We start from the raw sequence: 19,489 nt of genomic DNA on the forward strand, positions 1-19,489 counted from the left end.
GTGCCCATTAGTGTGTGAGCACATTATCTTCCACTTTTCACATTGAATCTCCCTGTACATACTATGGCAGCTCTATCTATGCAGCCCGTCAGGTTTCGGGGGCTGTGAGCACCTTTCCCTGCTTAACGTATAGCAAATATTGCCCCTCAAATGATGTATTGCGATGCTTTGGGCCGTGCTTCTTCAGGAATGAGCCTTTAAGTACCCCTTGTGCATTGGTTTTCCTCCTTCCTGTAGAAGAGATGTGAACATCCTGCTCTCGTGGGCTGGGGATGGGATTGCTGTGAGCAGGGGCTGCGGGCTGAGTGCCACTGTGTGCCCAAACCAACCTGTGCTTGTGCCAGCAGTGTCCCCAAGCCTGCTGCACACAGCAGCCCCTCCTGCATTGCCCTCCTGCTCTGCCCACTGCTGCCTTCCCAAACGCCAGGAGAAACATGAATCGCTTTCCTGAAGAGGTTTTTAGCACAGTTGTCGGTGCTGTCAGTACCCAAGTAAAATTCCTATTACTCTCCTGTATAACCTTTAATTACCCCCACCACCCCAAAAATATCCCTCAATTACCTTCCGGGCAGAATTATGCATATTTTTAAAGTTCTCCTAGGGATATAACACTAAACGTTGGGTTGTTATGGTTCAGTGGTTTAAATTACAGTGTACTTAATTAAAACAGCGTAAAAAGCTGTCAGTATTCCATATAATTTGAAAGACTTTGATTAGGGTTTTTTTTATTATTATTATTTTTTACTGTTACAGCATACTTAGCTTTCCCATTGCACTGCCGTTGGCTGGCTCCTTGCTTTGGAGTGATGCATCATCTCCTGGCACTACAGAAGCATGCAGCAAATGCGAGCTCTTAGCAAAAGGAGGCAAGGAGCACCGATGTTTCTGTTCCCATGCTTTGAGGGGGGGGAGAAAGCAAAGTCTTAGGCTAGCTCTGCTGCTTCTTGTGTTGTGTCCACACGTGTGCTGTGCAGTGGGACCATTGCCTCAGCACAGGCTGATGACAGCCCCGATTACGGTGAAATGTTGCGCTGGGAGATTAGCAGTATGCTTAAGGATTCTTTTTATGTAATGCATGTTTAGTTAAAAACCAACGGTTTGACAGTGCCTACGTTTTTATCGAGCCTTTTTATTACAGCCACACATGAGACCATAACTGTGAACAGGAAAATCTTGTTTAGCCACAGGCTAAACATCGAAGCGCTGAGATACGGATGAACTTAAAATCCTGTTTCACTTTTTAGATTATAGGACTGAGCAAATATTTCTTTAAAATACAGTTAGAGAAAAGCATGTGATCAGACCTCACCATGGTTTTTGTTGGTTTTGTTTCCAGTTCAGGGAGTTTTCAAACCTATTTGCTTGCTGGAGATGTGCAGATGCATTCATGCTTGCTTGAAAAATTATCCCGTTTTTAAGTAATGACTTGCTGGTAATTGTTATCTCCGTCTAACTCAGGCTCAACCACATAAATGTGCTCTGATCCACCGGGCCTGACCCTTCCAACAAAACTGGATTATTTCCTCTTTATGATGTGGCAAAAATGTGGTATGCTGGAAAAATAAGAGAAGGACAAGGGTGAGGGCTGGGCATCAGCTGTCCCAGTGATGCACTAGTAGTGACAGTGAGCTGACAGTACAGCCTTGAGAGTAACAGCGAGAGAAACAAACTCTTTGCTGGCTATTTTTGTCAAAATATTTATCAAGATGTATGCTCTGTGTTTATTTTATCCTGTGAAATCATAGAAGAGCTGGATTGGATGGGACATCAAAGGTCGAAGAGTCACAGGATGGTTGGGTTGGAAGAGACCTCAAAGATCATCCGCTTCCAACCCATAATATATTTTTTTTCCTACTTTTTTGTTGTTGTTGTTGTTCTCTAGTCATCACTGAACTAAGGCTGTAGTCATGGAGGTGCCATATTCTGCCTAAGCCCTGGGTCTTCCATCAGTTTCCACCATTGAAGCAATGCAGTGGGGATGTCTGGGATTTGCTCTGCGAGGGTGCAAGGGCTCCCATTGCAGCAGGAGCAATGAGGACATTGGCATGCAGATAAGGGAAAGCATGAGAAAGCTTCCTGGCCCTTGACTGAAGATGTGCTGGGGCAAAAGGGCAGATGTCCCAGTGATGGTAACAATGAATGGCTGCATTCCTGCCACTGGGAGAGTTTATCGCTGCAACAAAACAAAATATTCAGGAGCAAATTATCGCTGTGCAGTTAAATCTTGCTTAAAAATGTGTTAACAAAAGAGAAAAACATGTAGTCCTATGATCCAAAATCAATGCACAGATGATGAATCTTGAAAAGATTCTGGTGAAATGAGGCAGCTCATGTAATTATGGTTGTATGTTTACTGACACTTCAAGCACCTTGCGTCGCCGGGGATGGGAGAAGCGGTTTTGCCATCAGAGACTTAATGTGTAGAAGGGTGGTCACCTGTTCTAAAAGGTCTAATTGCCTGGGCTGATTCTCCCTTTAAAGTAATTTATATTGCTGAAAGGATGACTCCCTTAGGGGTATATTCTTTGAAACTGTTGCTAACGGAGAAAAGATTTTTTTCCATCATTCACGTGGAGAAATTCTGCCCCTTCCCTGGCTGCAGCTGCCCTGCTCTGCCTGGACCCCTCTGCCCCGTGGGGAACCTCTGGGCACAGAGCAGCCGTGAGATGGGGTGAGGGCCTGGCAGCGCTGCTGGGAGCCGCACCACAGCGGCAGCAGACGCTCTGCAGTGAATCTTAATTAGGCATATGCAGATAGCTCAAAATCTGCTCAAGATGGATTATCTGAATGAATACTAGTAAATTATCCTTTTATTATCCTTTTAGTGTCCGCTGGGGAGATCGGATTGGATAGCAGGCATCTGATACTTTTACTCTCACGAACTGGAATGGGAAAGGAGAAAAGTGATGAGAAAATGGCACGCAGGGCACTTGGAGTCTGCAGCAGAACGAGGGGTGGAGGCTGCAGGCTGCAGTTGTGCATCACAGGCTGTGCAGGCCTCTGGCACCTAAGAACACACCTGAGTGATTTGGCAGTTGTGCTTTGGAAGGGATGTTTTAGAGGTGCCCCACCACGGTGCCAACTCAGGGTTATTGTGCTGCAATGGCAACAATCCCTGGAGGTATTCAAGGCCAGGCAGTGTGGGGCCCTGGGAATCCTCATCTGGTGCCTGAAATAGTGATTGGCAACCTGAGGCAGAGTTGTTGGAACAAGGTGGTCTTTGAGGTCCCTTCCAACCCAAGCCATTCTATGATTCTGTGAATGCCAGTGTCCAGAGAAGGCTTTGGTCCGTTGTTTGGGCATCAAACATCTTGAACACAGGTTGTATTAATGTACCACATGCGGAGCCATTTAATGGTGCCCAAGGAGTCCCAGTGGTGCTACCACAGTTTTGTTAACGTGTAGGGTGATGCTGGGAAACCCTTCAGCAGGCCTGGGCTGCATGGTGTCTTCCTCCCATCCTAAATCTGGAGAATAATCCCTAGGGCATGCCCAAGGGATTTTGCTCAGAAGCATTTAAATACGTGACATGCTAAAAGTAGGGTAAGATGCTGCTTTCTTTCTTTCAAAAGAAAACTCCATATGGTCCCCGTGGGAGACAGTGGAGTCTCGCGGCAGGATGGGAACGTCTCACTCCCAAAGTGATAGGAGCTCCAGTGTAACCGAATTCTTGTATTATAGCCCCAACAATCAGGAGAAAAAGATTTTTCCCTACTGCCCATGCAAAAATTAGGAGGGGGTTGTGCTGGGGGAGGAAGCTGCAATCTTTCTCATTTATCTATGTGCAAATTCAGTAGCCACAAATCTAAGATCCAGCACGTTTCCTGCTGGCAATTTTTGGTGCCCTGCTCAAAGGCATCGTGGCTTGAAAAACACAACACGAGTGCCCTTTATATTTGTTTTGATTGTATTCTTTTTCTTTTATTGATTATGTTTCACAGCCAGCATGTGCCAGAGCTTCTCCCTTTGGTTTGCTTGTCAGAGCTTACCGTGCTAGAGATGCTTGGCACCAAGGTGTGACTGCCCATAGGTGATACCTGGTATTGTTAGTCTTCTTAGATAGCAATAGCAATGCTGTGTGCCCAGTGGCAATTTCTAGGTGCTGTTCTTCTTACCTCACTTATAATTAGCAAGGTGTTAATGTCTCTCCCTATATTCCTTCTATAAGCAAACAGAGAAAGGTAGGCTGCAGGCATTCTTATGTCCACATAAAAAACAACTATAAAATGCCTGACTTCTGCTCCACGACAACCCCTGTGCTCTTCTGCTCTCACTCTTTCCTCCAGCCCTAGCATCTAAGAGGCCTTTTCAAGTATGGCTTGAATTTTGAGTGCATTTCCGAGCCCTTTATTCCATCATAATTTATCTGCTCAGCCCCTCGGTGAGCTCGGCACAGCGGTCAGCACAGCTGCTGGAATTCAGCTCCCCAACGTCCAGCCGCGCCAGGCAGGGCGAATTCCTTCACAGACTATTTATCCAGATTGCTAATTCCCTGCACAGATGGCTCTGCATAAGACTGTGTGGGAGAAGAGTGGCTTTTTAAGCCAATTAAATAGAAACCTTGTCCAAGAAGGATTTTCGAAATGCTTATGCATGTGAATTCATGACGTATTGTACTGTGTATTCTGGCAGAGCTACTTCTCTCAATAGGAAGAGATGGAGTGATGCGCAGAATTTCCTCGGGTTGTTAAAGTCATTTCTGATTTAAAAAAAGGGGGGGGGGGGAGGTGGGGGAAGAAAAGAAAAATCTCAGAAAAGATCTTCCTGTTTGGCAGTATTTTTTGTATTTTAGTATATTGAGCACATTTGATATGGGATGAAAATCTATTGTCATTTCTATCAATTAATTTTCACTGTCAAGCTCATCAGCGTGCCTCTCAGTATGTAAAGCAAGCTATGATTTGTAATACAGCAGATGAGAGGAAGAGAGACCCAGAGAGCAGGGTATTAAATAACATTCAAAGGGGGAAATACTAGCTAATTACATTAATATTTCTTTATTATTACTGCAGCATTTGGGCTCAGTAATCCAAAAAGCTGCAGTAAAAATCTACCCAGTTGAGGGAGAGAAGTCAGCACATCAGAACCATCCCTGTTATGTGCTTTATATTGATAGCAGTGTTTGAGTGGGGGAAGAACAAGGAGGGTCAGTGTGTTGTATACTGTGAGGCCTTGATTTTCATCCCATTGAATTAACTTTGACAACACCACAACTGACTGTATTAGATAGAATTAAGTTCCAGGAAAATAATTCTAGTATTTCAAGCTCGGGCAGAAACTTCTGTAAGAACATCTGCAATCCTGCCAAGAGGTAAATGAGAGAACAGAACTGAGCTGACCCAGAAAAATCATCTCCCTGCTGGATGGCTTCACCCAAGGTGCTGAAATTTGTTGGATTCTGGAACAACGCTGTGGACAATCCATGGTTTCCTTGGGTCATACTAGACCATAAACACTCTAAGAAACAACTTAGAGCACCACAAAAACTCTGAGCAGGAATAAGAAGTGCTGGGCTGTGGTTAAACTAGGGATTAAACTGACCACTTGTGGATGTGTACCTGTTACAGAATAGTATAAATTACTCTAAGTGCTGTATTCCACCTTGCAATCCTCATCTTCTGTCTGGAAAATGGGATGCTTTCCATCAGGCCTTGCTTGGACACCGAACAAGACCCTCTCCACACTGACCCATCTGTTCCTGATGTATCTGGTGCTGCGTGGTTAAATTGCACTACAGGTCTACAGTGCTGGTATGACTCTTACAGCCAGTGAGATACGTGTGTAATGGTCTGCTCAAGTTCTGTGTGGCTGTGAACAGACACTGGCTAATGTCTGTTCTTCTTGTTCACCATTTTCCTTTTGCTTTTTCTTCGTTCCCCCATCCTTTCATCTTTTCATTCTGTATCTTAGTCAAAGGAACATACATTTTCTAAAAGGCATTAGAGAGTCCCAAAACAAAAATTTTAATGGAATCGTAATGATACAGTGAATAATAGGGATGGAACTAATTGGTTGTTTAGAACAGTTTACCAAGATGTATCATAGGAAAGCTAACAACAGTCCTCTTATTTGCATTGAAAATCTGTATCCTGTGTCACTACTGCAGTAGGAGACCTGGAATTATTAGATTTCTGGAAGAAGTTCATAGTATCTGTTGCCTTGAGTATGATGTCAGCACGGTGATGTGTGGAGTAATCTGGCAGATTCCTTTTGCAGGTGTTTTTAAGCAGATTTAGGCTTACAGGGAGCAGCCCCCACAGGAATCAATTCCTACAAGATATATGTGAACACAAGTGAAGTCAGTGATGCATGTGTGTGTTTTGTAAAGTAAATATCTGAGACATTAAATAACTTTTATGTTTCAAGCCTTGTGGAAAAAGTCAGCTTTTCACTAGGCAGGTTTATGTGAAAATTCAATGAGTTCATTGAATCTTAGAGTGGCTTGTGTTAGAAAGGAACCTTGAAGTCCATCCAGTTCCCTTGTCATTGCCCCCATCCCAAGGCTGTGTGGGACCCCATCCAACCTGGTTTGGAGCCCTCCAAGGATGGGCACCCACACTTCTCTGGGCAGCCTGGCCACGGCAGCTGGCTCCAGGCCCTCTAGTGAGAGCATCCATTCCATAAAGCCTCGTGCCTTCCTTTGAGGCTGCAGGACAAAGTCCTGCAAGATCTCCTCCGTGCTCTAATGCTGCTCTGGCCCATTTGTTTTTTTTTTCTCCCATGGCAGGTCAAAGGCAGCCCTTGGCTTGCTCTCAGGGATTTTTCCCTATATTTCACCTCTCTCTGGAGGGGACCCTGGGCACTCCCTTCATCGTAGCACCTATCATTCCTCATTTGGGCCCAGCTACCACTTCTGGGAAGTCCTTGAGTCCCTGGCCTGTAAACACAGAGAATGCCTTTTGCAATGGGTTGTGCGCATCCTTTCATTGTCTTTCTTTCTCTCTTCTTTTCTTTTTTTTTCCTAAAATTCTTCAAGGCACTGTGCCCTGTGAATAAAGACTTTCTTTCTTTCTTTCTTCCCCTTCCTAGCTCATGCTGTGGATTTGTGTGATAAATGTCAATTCCTCAGTAGACTGCTGGAGATGTAGGAAAAGAAGGACTGCATGAAGGCCTGTTGACCTGGAGCTGTTGGTTGCAGTGATTAGGAAATAGCAGCCTTTCTGTGCAGCTATTGACCATCTCACTCGGCTGTTTCCCTTCTGCAGGGCTCTTGCCGTGCCCAGGACACTGTTGAGATTGCTAAGGTAGTGTGTAGAGGGGCCCAGCTGCCTCTGATCCATTTCATTAGGGCTTGAGTAGTCTGTATGCATGCTGCCAGTGGAGAATGTGGTGAGTGGGAGCTAAGAGGAAGAAGGGTCAGCACAGCCTGCCCATCTCTGCCTGGTCTGACAGGAGCAGCTCAGCACTCGCTGGCCTTGGGTTGTCATCCCTCACTTTCTCAGCATCCTGCATTACACATGCATGTGCTGCACCATCATTTACAGCTGCAATGAGAAGGAACCAGATCAGATGAGTCTTTGGGAACAGGGAAGGCATAGGACAAACACAAAAATTAAAACACTTGGGAATAAGGTAAATACTGAGAGTAAGAAGTGGGAATGAGGCAAATATTGGATTAAGACAAATGCTGCTGCAGATTCCAATGTCAATTCTGACAGAGATAGTGAAGTTTGGAGTGTGTTGACAATTGAAGATGAAGGGCTGAGACAGGAGGCAAAAAATCTTTCGGACTTCGGTTCTGTGTCGTTATTATTTGACTCAACTGACCTATATTACTCAGATATAACCAAATAAACTTAAACATGAGCAGTGTGCTTGAATACATGACACTACAGCAAATTAACTTGTCTTTTTTACAACCAGAACCTGGCAGATGTGGTAATCTTTGCCTCTCATCTGGATGCTCCAGGATTTTACTTATAATTTATTATATTGGAACATCTTCCAAATATTCAAAATCCCTTTATATGATAACTAGATTAACAATCTATTTAGTGGAATGGAAAGCACGGGCACAGTGCATGAAACGTATGAGGAGAAAATCTGTGAAATCTGTTTGTTGAAGGTGTCAAATGCTTAGAAATGTATGCAGAAAGTTGCTGGTCTGTTTCGTGGGAGGGTTATGAGAACACCTCTGAAAAGCCCCAGTTCATCACTGGGTGAGACCAGAGTTTGTGAATCTCATTCACCTGGACCATTTTAATTTGTCACGTACTCCTTTTGCAGAAGCACATTGAATTTGGCCAAAGTGATGCAGTTTCTGGTTAGTCATGATCTTAGTATAGAAAAGGATGGTCGTTCTGGAGGAAATCAAGTGCCCAGAACTGGAAGTGTGACTTTGGGTGCTCTTTGGGTGGAGAATTATTTGCAGGACTGTTATCATACAACTCATGCTTCAGGAAAGGCAAGCTGACAGTTCTTTGGGAGCACAACTGCTTTGCAGCTTAAATGCTAAGGTCTGTTTTAAAGGCGATCTTGTATTTGGGCTGGCTGGAGCTAGCTGCAGCTCTGCTGGTGGAAACCCACCCTAGCTCATACCTGAACCCCACCAAAGCCCTCACAATTCTCTTCAGCTGCATGGCTGGATGGGATTAAGTGAAACGGGTGTTATGGATGGATGGGATTACATTTGGGAACCGGCGAATCCGTAAGGTGCCGTAAGGCTTAGGGCCTCCCCTGGGCAGAGGCAATCGCTTTCATAAATCTGATATTTGTACCAGTCGTTTAGAAAAAGAAAGGGTGACTAATGTGCTTTGTATCAGGGGATGGGGAGACAAGGCTGAGAGATAATAAGGGAACACAAAATAATAGGAAAATAAAGGCGACATTATCAACATTTTAAAATCAGAAGCGTTACATAGACTCTTTCTTCTCGTTGTTTTTAAATGAAGAATGAATATGATAGGACTATTCCTATGCAGGAGACAAAACAAAATATTCAAACCTCCCTTGATTTCAGTTCAGAAGCAGAACTCTTCTGAACTCTTACACCAGTGCACGTCTGTTTTTTCTTATGCTCTGTCAGGGGGTGTGATGGGTGCAGAGCCTGAGAGCTGCACTTCCTTTATAGCAGGGAAGAAGCATCTATCTGTGCTGGAATCAAGGCAGGGGATGCGTTAAAGCCCAGTGGTCCCCATGGTCTCTCAGCCACTCAAGATAGGTTTCCATCACTGTTATACCTCTGGTTACCTTTGAGATGGCCGTGGGACTTAGCAGGTCATGAAATGTTGGGTGTTGGCCACAAAAATTACTAACCTGATAGAGAAAATAATCCCATGTAATGACTAGGAAAAAAAAAAAAAGTGTTTGCATGAATGCAGATTTTTTTGAACAGGTTTTAAAAATAAAAGACTGCATTGGGTCTTACAGGGCACATGGCAGAGTTGTCTGCTTATCCCATATGAGTCTACCCACAGCAAATACATCTCTATTGAATGAAAGCACATCCTGTAATGCAGAACAAATGCATTGGAGGAAGCAGTGGTCACTTCAGTTTTGGAAGGATCTGCTGGCTACAGAAAGATTCGAACGCTGTTGTTTGTACCCCATGTAATTTTTCACATGAAGGAAATCTCCAGTGCTCTTTATGTAGACGAGAGTGTCGTATAAATAAAATATATGGTTACATGGATATTCTCTGACCTTCTTTAGTATTGCTGCAGAAATAAACTGCACAATCAATATAAATAATATTAAGAAGTAGTCAAAGAAAATACCAATTCATAAAGTTACATTAAAGACGGGGATTTAAATGAGGACGTGTGAGCCCAACAAGTTGGCTGCTTTTCAGCTATATAAATTAGTCTAATAGACTGTATCTCCCCGTAAATCTCATTTCTCTTTAATTAGGACATCACTGAGAAATAAAGACAAAAACTTCTGGTGGTCAGGAGCGTTGGGTTCTGTGGAAAGCAAAAGTGGCAGAAATGCACATAGAAATCTTCTTAGGAACTGTGAAGAATACGTTTTTAATAGCTTTGGTAAAGGTTTGGGTAACTAAAAATGCAGCGGTAGTGGGGAAAATCTACATGAGGTACTGAAACTGAATGAGAAATTGATGCTTTATTTATTAGACTGCAATCATCTTCCTAATATGCTTGAAGATAAATGGTGAGGCATTCTTTCAGCCAAAAAAGCGTGGCAGAGTGTTGCATTTGACATAGTGATTATTGATAGCGATGATAAAGTTCAAAACATCGAACAGTGAAAAACCCAAAAGCAATACTAAAAATGGTGGAGTGGAAGTGGAAAATTATGTGAAATGTTAGGGATGTTTCATTTCAGTACCTCTGCCTCATTATGCTATCAGCAAAATGTAAAATACATAGACTAGATAAATGTCTCATTAAGTATTTCACTGCTCATTCTGGGTGCTTGGGAGTGTGCCTGAATAATGAAAAATGTCGAAGTACCTTTATCGCGTGGGGATGGCGGCGGGGATAGCACTTTGTCAAAAGGTGCTGTTAATTCACTGTATAGACCAATATTGTGCAGGAGTGTGCGGCGTGACAGAGTGTTACGTCTGCATAAAAAAGGGGTGATGTAGAAATATTGTGGGTTCTACAAGGAGAGATCAGGTTCACGTTGGTGTAGAGCTTGGTCGTGCCCTGGGCTGCGGGAGAGGGCTGGAGTGGCAGTGGGGTGGCAGTGCCAGGCTGGGACGGAGCTTGGGGTGTCTTCTCATGGGGATACGCTCAGGGAGGTGGTTGAGTCGCCATCCTTGAATGAAATTAAAAATGGTTTGGATGTGGTGCTCAGGGACACTATTTAGAGTGGTTAGGTTGTGGTTGGGCTCAGTGCTCTTGAAGGTCCAGAGCAATTCTGTGATTCTACACCCTTGGCTGCAATGGATTTGTGTGGAGTTCTGATGGCTCTATGTAGCTTGAGATCTGGGGAATTGTGATGGCAGTTAGGCCTTTGTAGTTAGCCCAGTTATCCTGGGCCAGGAGAGAACCTGAACATCTTCCCAACAGCATGCGCCAATTTCTGGTTCTGCTCCTAAGATTGCACTCAGAGCAGATAGATGCATAATTTAAATGTGTTTAGAAAGAGTATAAGAAGTACATATAAAATAATATAAAGTATATATGTATGTGATAGTTTTATATTCGAGCCCATAACACAGGAATCTTTCTGGGTCTGTGTAGAGCATGCAGAGTTTCCAGCAAGGTTTTCTGGTATCTGGCAAGCAAAACTTAGCATCAGGTTCCCTCTGAGGATGGGACAGTGAGCTGCTGCAGGGCCTGGAGGGGCACAGCTGTGCAGGGGGAGAGGACAATTCCTGGTGCTGGGATGCTCAGGGACTGCAAAAAATTCCACAGCCCAAACCCTCTTCTGCTGTGGGAATGCACAAAAACACGAATAAATTCAGGAGGACCTCGGGGCTGGAAGTCAGCTGGCAGAAAGCTGCCCTCAGCTCACGGTGCTGCTGGAATAAAGGCAGTTGGAAGGTGGGAGTGACAGCAAACACCGCGTGCTGGAATTACGGCGAGCAGAGGAATAGGAACCCGTTATGCACTTTATGAAGATGCAACATGGTTTATTCTTCAGGGAATGGCATAATAATTAGAATTAATAAGATTTTAATGGTGATAGCCTAAGTGCCAAATCTTCCCAGTAGGAGGTTTTAGTGCTGTATGCCACAGGAACATTTTCTGCTGTGAACAAGCACCGCAGTTAAAATTACCCTATTACTACAGGAATGGAAACAGAGACGTGGCCGGGCTGCTGCCGCCAGTCAGGCTGAGCGCATCTCCATCAGTCCTGCTGCAGTACGTGGGGTTTATGGCAAAGAGAATTAATTCCTAGAAGCATGCATAAATATCTAGTAGATAACCAGCTTTCACGGAATTTCTTTTTCTTCGAGATGTGCTTTAATAGAAGCCACATTCAATTTGTGGCACTGCCAGGGACTGAAATAATTCGGGATTTTCAATTTATTTCGCTGTAAACACTCGTAGTATGGCTAAGCCCTTGCATAATGCCTTTATAAAAAAGTACTTCACAAAAGAGAACAAGTATCATTATTCCCATTTTCTTTACTGTGTCCATGCTCGCTGCAAGTGGCTTACACCAGGTGGGTTGTTATAAAGTCAAATTTACATAGCTTCAGCTTTCTTTGCCTGTTATGTATTACTTCTGGGTGCATCCAAACAGAGGTTCTCCTTGAAGCAGCCAATATTTTTAGCTTATGAAAGAGCAGGATTATTTGGAAACGCTTTGATATTTGAATTGGAAATCCCAAGAATTGGTTTATACTTTTTGTTTTTTCTTTTCTTTTTGGGAGGTGAATTCCAGCAATGATCATCTTGGTCAAAATGCAAATAATTGCTATTGCTGTATTTTTGGTGGAATTAATATTAGGAAGTCTTTGCCGGTGAGATGCATAAAGCTGACAGTGATACTAATGCTGATAATACCAGTATCATTAGACCAATCCTGGAGATACCAGACCTAAATATTTTCCTGGTGGAGCGATAGAAATGAGCCTGCAAAGCAATAATGTTGGGTGCCAGCAGCACACGTCATTGTGCCTTCCCAGGAAATGTGCTGCTCTCTATTTCTCATTTTACATTTTCTTAATATTTGAAAAGAAGCAACAAATTTAAACAGGATCTGAATGTGTTCTTGTGGGTATTTCTTCCCACACATCTGTCCAATGCTGGTTGATGAAAATCCATATGGAAAAGCGAATTAAGCTTTTTTTCATGCCGTGAATGGAAAGAAAATAGAAAGCTTCGCAACAAAGTTGCTCAAAGTTTGTGTTTTAAGGGAAGGCAGAAAGCCTTTACAAAATGTATCTGCTCGCTCCTTGGGAGGGAGACTTGTGCCTGGTGCTATGGCCAGGGCTGGAAAGCAGAGCAGCTTAGAGCTGACATAGTTCAGCTGATGAGCACAGTGCCCCTGCGATCAGCTGCAGGAGAAGCAGGTGGAAACTGTGGACATAGCTGGTGATGAGGAGCACTGGGCTCCAAAGCTGGTGGAATTTCCGGCATCTTTCACTCAAACCTCAAAGTTCTGCTGTGGAAGCCTTGCTCTGGGGCACAGCACCCGGTGCATTCAGCGGATTCTCTTTGTGCTTCAATAGCTGTTTAAATCAATATTACTCTGTAAGCACTCGCAGTGCTCTTCCCAGCGCTCCCTCACCCATGCAGTGTTTGTCTGCGGTTCCCGAAGCCAGGCTGCTCTCTCCTGTGAGTACCCCAGGCAGCATTAAGCGGAGCAGCAGCTCCCTCAGCAGCAGCCGGGCCCTTATTTACTCATTTAAAAGCAAACTTTATTGCAAAATTGCATCATTTATAATAAAAGAACTAACAGAATTGCATGGCAGTGATAGAGCCTGCGGACCCCAGCAGTCAGACCTTCCAGAAGCGGAGCTCTGTGGGCAGAGGGGAGGGAGGGAGCACCGCCACTCGTAATAAAGCTGTGTCAATATTAATAAGGTGCGCGTGGGGCTCTGCAGGCTTCTACCACATACAGCATGGAGCCATGCCAGCTGGTTAAACATCCAGCGGTGTGCCACGCACAGAGCAGGCTTCCCTGTACCCAAATGTAAGATTTGTGAATATCAGACGGCAGAAAACCATAAACAAAGGAGCACGAAAAATACCGATAGCTAATTCGGCTAGTTATATCCTTTATTATGCTGTCTTTCTTAATGTAATGTGTCTCAGCTGCCATCGGGCTGGAATCCATCGTGAATAAGCTGTCAAGTTTAATTGGGCTACACTGTGAAAATACATAAATAAATCCTTTAATAACTAAATAAATCCACCTCTCTCTGAGGCAGAAAGCAGTGGAACGTGCACATTCTGGATTCAGGTCCGTTAATTCCTTGGGTTAAAAAAATAATAATCTGTCAGTAACCACCTACTTCAGATGGGGGGGGGGAAAAAAAAAGTAGCGTTTAATGTGGATTTACAAAATGCAAAGTGGGGTGCAGCCCTGTGTAAAGTTTCTGGATTTCCTGTTGCAGCCATATCTTGTAGTGTGCGTGCAGTCCTGCAGCACAGCAGAGAGGTAGCATCCAGTTTCAGCCCTGTGGGTGCTGCAAAGCCCAGTGCAACCTATTGCTCTTTGCTGTGTTCTGCCCGCGTGGGCAATGGGAAGTTGCACCTACAACAAAGACATACTTGTACAACACAGTGTGTTCATCAGCCTCTGCTGAAAAAGCTCAAACTACATCACCGCTCAACCACAGAGCTCCAGAATACAGCAGCCCTGCAGCAGAGCTCCCCATGAATTATTGAGAAGTGCTGAGAATTACTTTGTGCAAGTAAAGAGCAAAATAAGGGCCGTGTAATTCCTAGACATTAACGTATAAATGTAGAAGAAACAAAGTCTTTGTGCGGGTGTTTTGTACACAGCGATTGTTTCCTCACTTTAACGAGGTCGAATGCAGTAGGAAGACATAAACCTGATGCGCTTCAGTTCCCGTTGTTATGCGTTCGTCAATAGCCCCTGTATGCACCATGTGTATGGGAACCTATTTTGTGCGTGGAGACCCGTTGCTGGTACTTGTTTGTGGTTTCATCTGTGTTTCTAACGAGCAGTACCAACAGCTGTCAAAACTTGTGCCAGATGTATTGAGTTTGTGCCTTGTGACCATTTTCTGTTCCTAAACTACTGTGACTTTGGGTGAGGGTGTGGGTAGTAGGGGATGCTGAGGGTGGCCGAACTGGGCTCAACTCATCACCGTCACCCAGCTCACCAGCGTGAGGAACACAGCATCTGAAGCACTTCCCCTCTTTCTCTCCAGTAGACCTGTCCTCTTTGAATCCTCTGTGCAGGGGAAATCAAAGCGCAGAACAAACGCTGTTTTGATATGGCTTTGAAGATGATAACAGCTTCTAACAGAGGAAAAGAGGGCTTTGGGTCTGCAAAAAAGCAGTGATTGACATGACGCACAGCCTAGGAGAAGTTTACCTCTTAATGAGCTGAGGTACCTCTTAGAGGCAGTTCTGCACAACTGAAGCTTTCCTGTCCCCTTGTGCAGCTCCCCTCTTTAAAGCAGCACCATCTTTGAAAGCAGATGAACACCCGCTTGGCTCGGGGATCCTGTAGGAGGGATTTCCCTTTGTTGAATGTTCGTACCTTTTTGCCATCATAAAAAGGGGCTGGGAAGGGGCAGGATGGGGAATGATGGGGCAGGATGGGCATGTTCTACATGGCTGGGCAATGCAGACTGCTCAATGGACGTGAGCTCAGGAAATGCAGAAAACGTTTCACTGGTGGGACTGGTGGCACCAGGCAGGAAGATGAGGCTGCCTTCATTTCTCAGTTATTGGCACCATCTCTGCTGATCATACTTGCCTGCCTCCTCACTGTTCATGCAGTGATCAGTAGTGCATGTAAAGCACTACAAGCATGGAGTACTGGCAGTCATAGCATTCTAATTTTCAGTGGTAGAGACAACTCATACATGAATATCTTATTTTTATGGTCCAAAAATACACAGTTCATCTTGCAGCTTCAGGTTGGCTTTGTTATAAAAGTTGTTACAGACCTCTAGACTGAAAATGCATCGTGCGTACATGGGATGTTGTGATGGGATTTGTCCTTGTGTCCAACACCACAGCATTTGGAGACTGTCCAACTATCGTTGCACAACACGCAGGTGGGTTTGTGGTTATGTTTTGAGGTAGAAATCTTTGTTAAACACCTATACTGCTGTCTGCAGCAGCTTCTCATGTCTCTGACGAGGTGTCAGAGATGCTGCAAATTTCCTCTCTGGTGAATCAGCGGCTGAGCATCATCAAGTATCTTCAAGTACCTGCTCAATTGTAGCATTTTTCTCTTTTAAATCCTGGGGATGAAAGTCATAGAGCTGCAGTTTGCTGCTGAGTGGTGCTCCCAATGCTCCCAGTGCACCCATCGGGTTCTGTTCTTGCAGTATTCCCTTTTGTTCCACCAGTTCCCTCACCAAAAGGGATCATAAGCGCTTTGAAATGTGCATCCACATCTGACACCGAGAGCTGCACATGCTGCTGGAGGGGAGAGCAGGGATGGCACAAATCTGCCCAGTTTTGTGCATGCTGGGAAAATCTAACCTTATTTTTACAGTCCCGTTAACGTTGGACACGTTTCAGGGAAAATAAATCCAGGTTCTGTTTTCTGAACATGTGATGATTTTGCCAAACATCTCATGTTGCGTATTGAAGATTTTATCTCCTAAATTTATTGAAATAGTTTCAAGACTATCAAAGAAACAGTCCTGACTTTCAAACTGCACTTTAAACAACAGTTCATGCTGTCCTGATTAAAACAATTTAAATAACAATGCATTACTTGCTCAGAAAGCAAGCCCAGATCTCTCTGGCATAGCAGATTTGTGGTTAGGGGCTGTCCTTCCCTATCCTGGCCCGGCTGCCAGCTCTGGTCACCCACAGAGATGGCCCACAGCAAACAAATAGTGACAACCTGAAGCCACCCTCTCCTTTGGCTGCTACGGGAGTAGCTTAGGAACAGCCTGACCCGGTTAGTTTCTTGGCTGAGCAAAACTGCATCCTCCTCTTCTGCCGCAGGTTTTGTTTGTTCGCTTGCTAGTTGGTTATAAATGACAGCAATATGCAGAGCCTGAGATAAGCAGCTTCTTTTCTTTAGAAAGAAAAGAAAGAAAAACACCAATACTTAAAAACCTTTTGGCTCATCCAAAATCTAATAAAAATCATTCCCTTACTTTTTTTTTTTTTTTCCTTATTCTTTCATTTATACCCTGAACCATCCATCACTGGTGATTTGTCAGATTCAGCTCTTTTGTCCATGCAAAAACTATCAATAAAATTGATCATCCTTTATAATTGTTTGACTGTTTTAAATGACCATACCTGAAGCCGTGGAGGCTACACAACTTTCTTTTTTGTAACTGCATGTGACATTGCAGGTTGGATGTGCTGTCAGTTTGTGTGAGTGGTCACTCAAGTCGCTACGCAGCAACTGCTTGTCTTTAATGCTGGCAATGAGAGCCTGTCCCAGGCAGGTTGTGAGCTCCAGTCATCCTAGGGGTTGGGGAAGGAAGAATCAGGCCTGGGATTTGGGCCACAAAGAGAGCACTGGAAAACACTGCAACAAAGGTACAGCATTTGGTAACGGAGCAATTATTGGAGTAATAAAAGGAAAATATGCTTAAAGGATTCGATATCATTTCTACGTGTATTTTTCTTGATGATTATAATAACAAGCAGCTGCTTTAGCATGAAGCAGAGGAAATACCTATTTTCATGCTCCGTGGAAAAAAAGAATGCTATGATAAGATGAGAAAGGGCAGGGAGCTTGGGAAAATGGAGGGAAGGAAATCAAAAGCAGAATGGGTGAGAAGAACAAACCTTGAGTAAAAGGAGGAGTTGGAGATATCTTGAAACAGTGAAAAAGAAAAGGAGATAAAATTGAAGGGCCTGAAAAAAAAAAAAACAAAAAAAAAACCTGGGGGAACATCTGAAATAACTGCAACTCCAGATCTGCCTGTTCACAGCAATCTGGGTTGGAGGCAGCGATCTGTGGACCAGAAAAAGAGCCTTTGCAAATATTAATATTTGACATTTCCTTTCCAGTAACACCCAAACTCCAGTGAGGCAAATACTTTCTCTTACAAAATATATGAGAAAATTCAGGTCCTACCTACAGACCTTCCTTCTGCTCAGCTCCATTCCATGTGCAGGCTGAATGTCGTCATCTCCGCCAACGGAAGTCTGGTACCTAAGCTGAGTCACAACTGCTTCTCCATAAGTGACTTTTCCCAGATCCCTGCAGATTTGAAGAGACTGGAAGAGAAGGACCAAGTGATGCAGCAAAGCTGTTAAAGCTAAAAGAGAGATCCTGCCAGAGAGCCTGGAGGAGTTGTCCAAAGACATCCAGAAGCGTCCAGATGAGACATGAATGGCTACCAATGTGGTTGGATGTGCTTTTGGGCATCTCACCATGGCGAGGTCTCCATCATCCTCTGGAGGTGCAGAGCAGCTCCCACTTAACAGGACTCCTTCAGGATCTGACCTTCCTGGACAGGCTCTCCTGGGGCAGTGGCCTGCAGCCAGAGCTCCTGAGGGCTTCTGCTCTTATCCCTCCTGTTCTGGATGCCCCTGCACACAGGCAGCTTTATTCTCTCCTTTGCCTTTGCAATCCTCCTCCTCGCAGCCTGGGCTTGACAGCTCTGTCAGGAGGTAAAGGACAGAAGCCATAATTCAAACTGATGTCTTCTGTTTGATAGTGTGAGCTACTAAAGCAGATGCTGATAATCAAGATAATCAAATCAAGCTTCTGAGATCTGAGGGTTTCAGACATGCAGACACGTTGAACTGGGTGAGCAGCCCTGGCATTTACTTTGCTAACTTCAGGCTGGTTAGATGTTAAAGCCTTTTCCAGACAAGTTATTTTTGGGGCTAGAGAAAAACCTCCTGTGAACTAAGGCTGATCCTGAACAGGGGTCTGAGCTACCCCTGAGCCTGTTCAATTCTTTGACGTTGTACCATAGAGGCAGAGATTCATTCCAGTACGTTCCTCATAAATGTTGGAAAAAACGATGCTCTTGATAGTGGCTAAAAGTACAAGGTCTGGTGAGTCCTGCAGTGCCCCAGACTGTACACAGCCATTTGCATTAAGGAAGAAATGCAGGCTTCTGCATTCCAGAACACTGATAATGCAGAGCCATGCATGGGCGCTGCCCCACACTGCACAGCATGTGGAGTCTGGGGGCTCAGAGATGTGTGGTCGCCTTCTTGTGAGCATGAGGAACAGAAAACTATTGGATTTCATGCACTGAGACAGCACCTATTTGCAGTTTTTGTCCAGAGCCTTAAACACTCCTTGCTCAAATTACTGGCATGACATGAAAGAGCTGCTAGCCTTGCCATGCTGCAGAGCGCGCCCCTCAGCCCCACAGGCAGATATAGCTCCTTCCAAGCCAGTGGGCTGCAGCCCAACCAGAACATGTGGAAAGTGTTCTCTGCAGCCAGAAAAGATGCATATTTTGGCTTCCCCAGTGAATTGAAGGTTGGACTCAATGATCTTGGAGGTCTTTTCCAATATAAATGGTACCATGGTCTCTGAATTGTGGCCAGTTCGCTTTGCCCATGCATCCATCAGAGATGTTTCTCTTCTCTGATGAAGTTACTGCCATAGTCCTACTGAAGTACAGGGCTGTCTGCCTCTGCATCCAAAGCAACACAGCACACTACATTTCAAAATCAAGATTTCAGCCCCCAAAATTAATATCCTGAGTCCAGTAACCTTTGTCCCCGGGTTCCCTTCTCATACTCACACACACACAACAAGGTATGGGAGGAAATGAAATCTTGATTTGAGCAAGGTATTGACTCACGTCTCCATTCAGGTGCATCTCCAAGAATTGTTTTTCATCAGTAGTGTAATCTCGTTATTTCATGCTTTGTAAATTATACGTTGAAAATAATGAGTAGGTGGACATATGGTCTGCCTTGTTTACTTGTTCAGATATCCAGGGCAGACTGTGCACCAAAGGGAGGAATGTGTGGCATGC

This window comes from Tympanuchus pallidicinctus, unplaced genomic scaffold (genome assembly GCF_026119805.1).
Source record: "Tympanuchus pallidicinctus isolate F22 unplaced genomic scaffold, pur_lepc_1.0 scaffold15, whole genome shotgun sequence".
Classification (NCBI taxonomy): domain Eukaryota; kingdom Metazoa; phylum Chordata; class Aves; order Galliformes; family Phasianidae; genus Tympanuchus; species Tympanuchus pallidicinctus.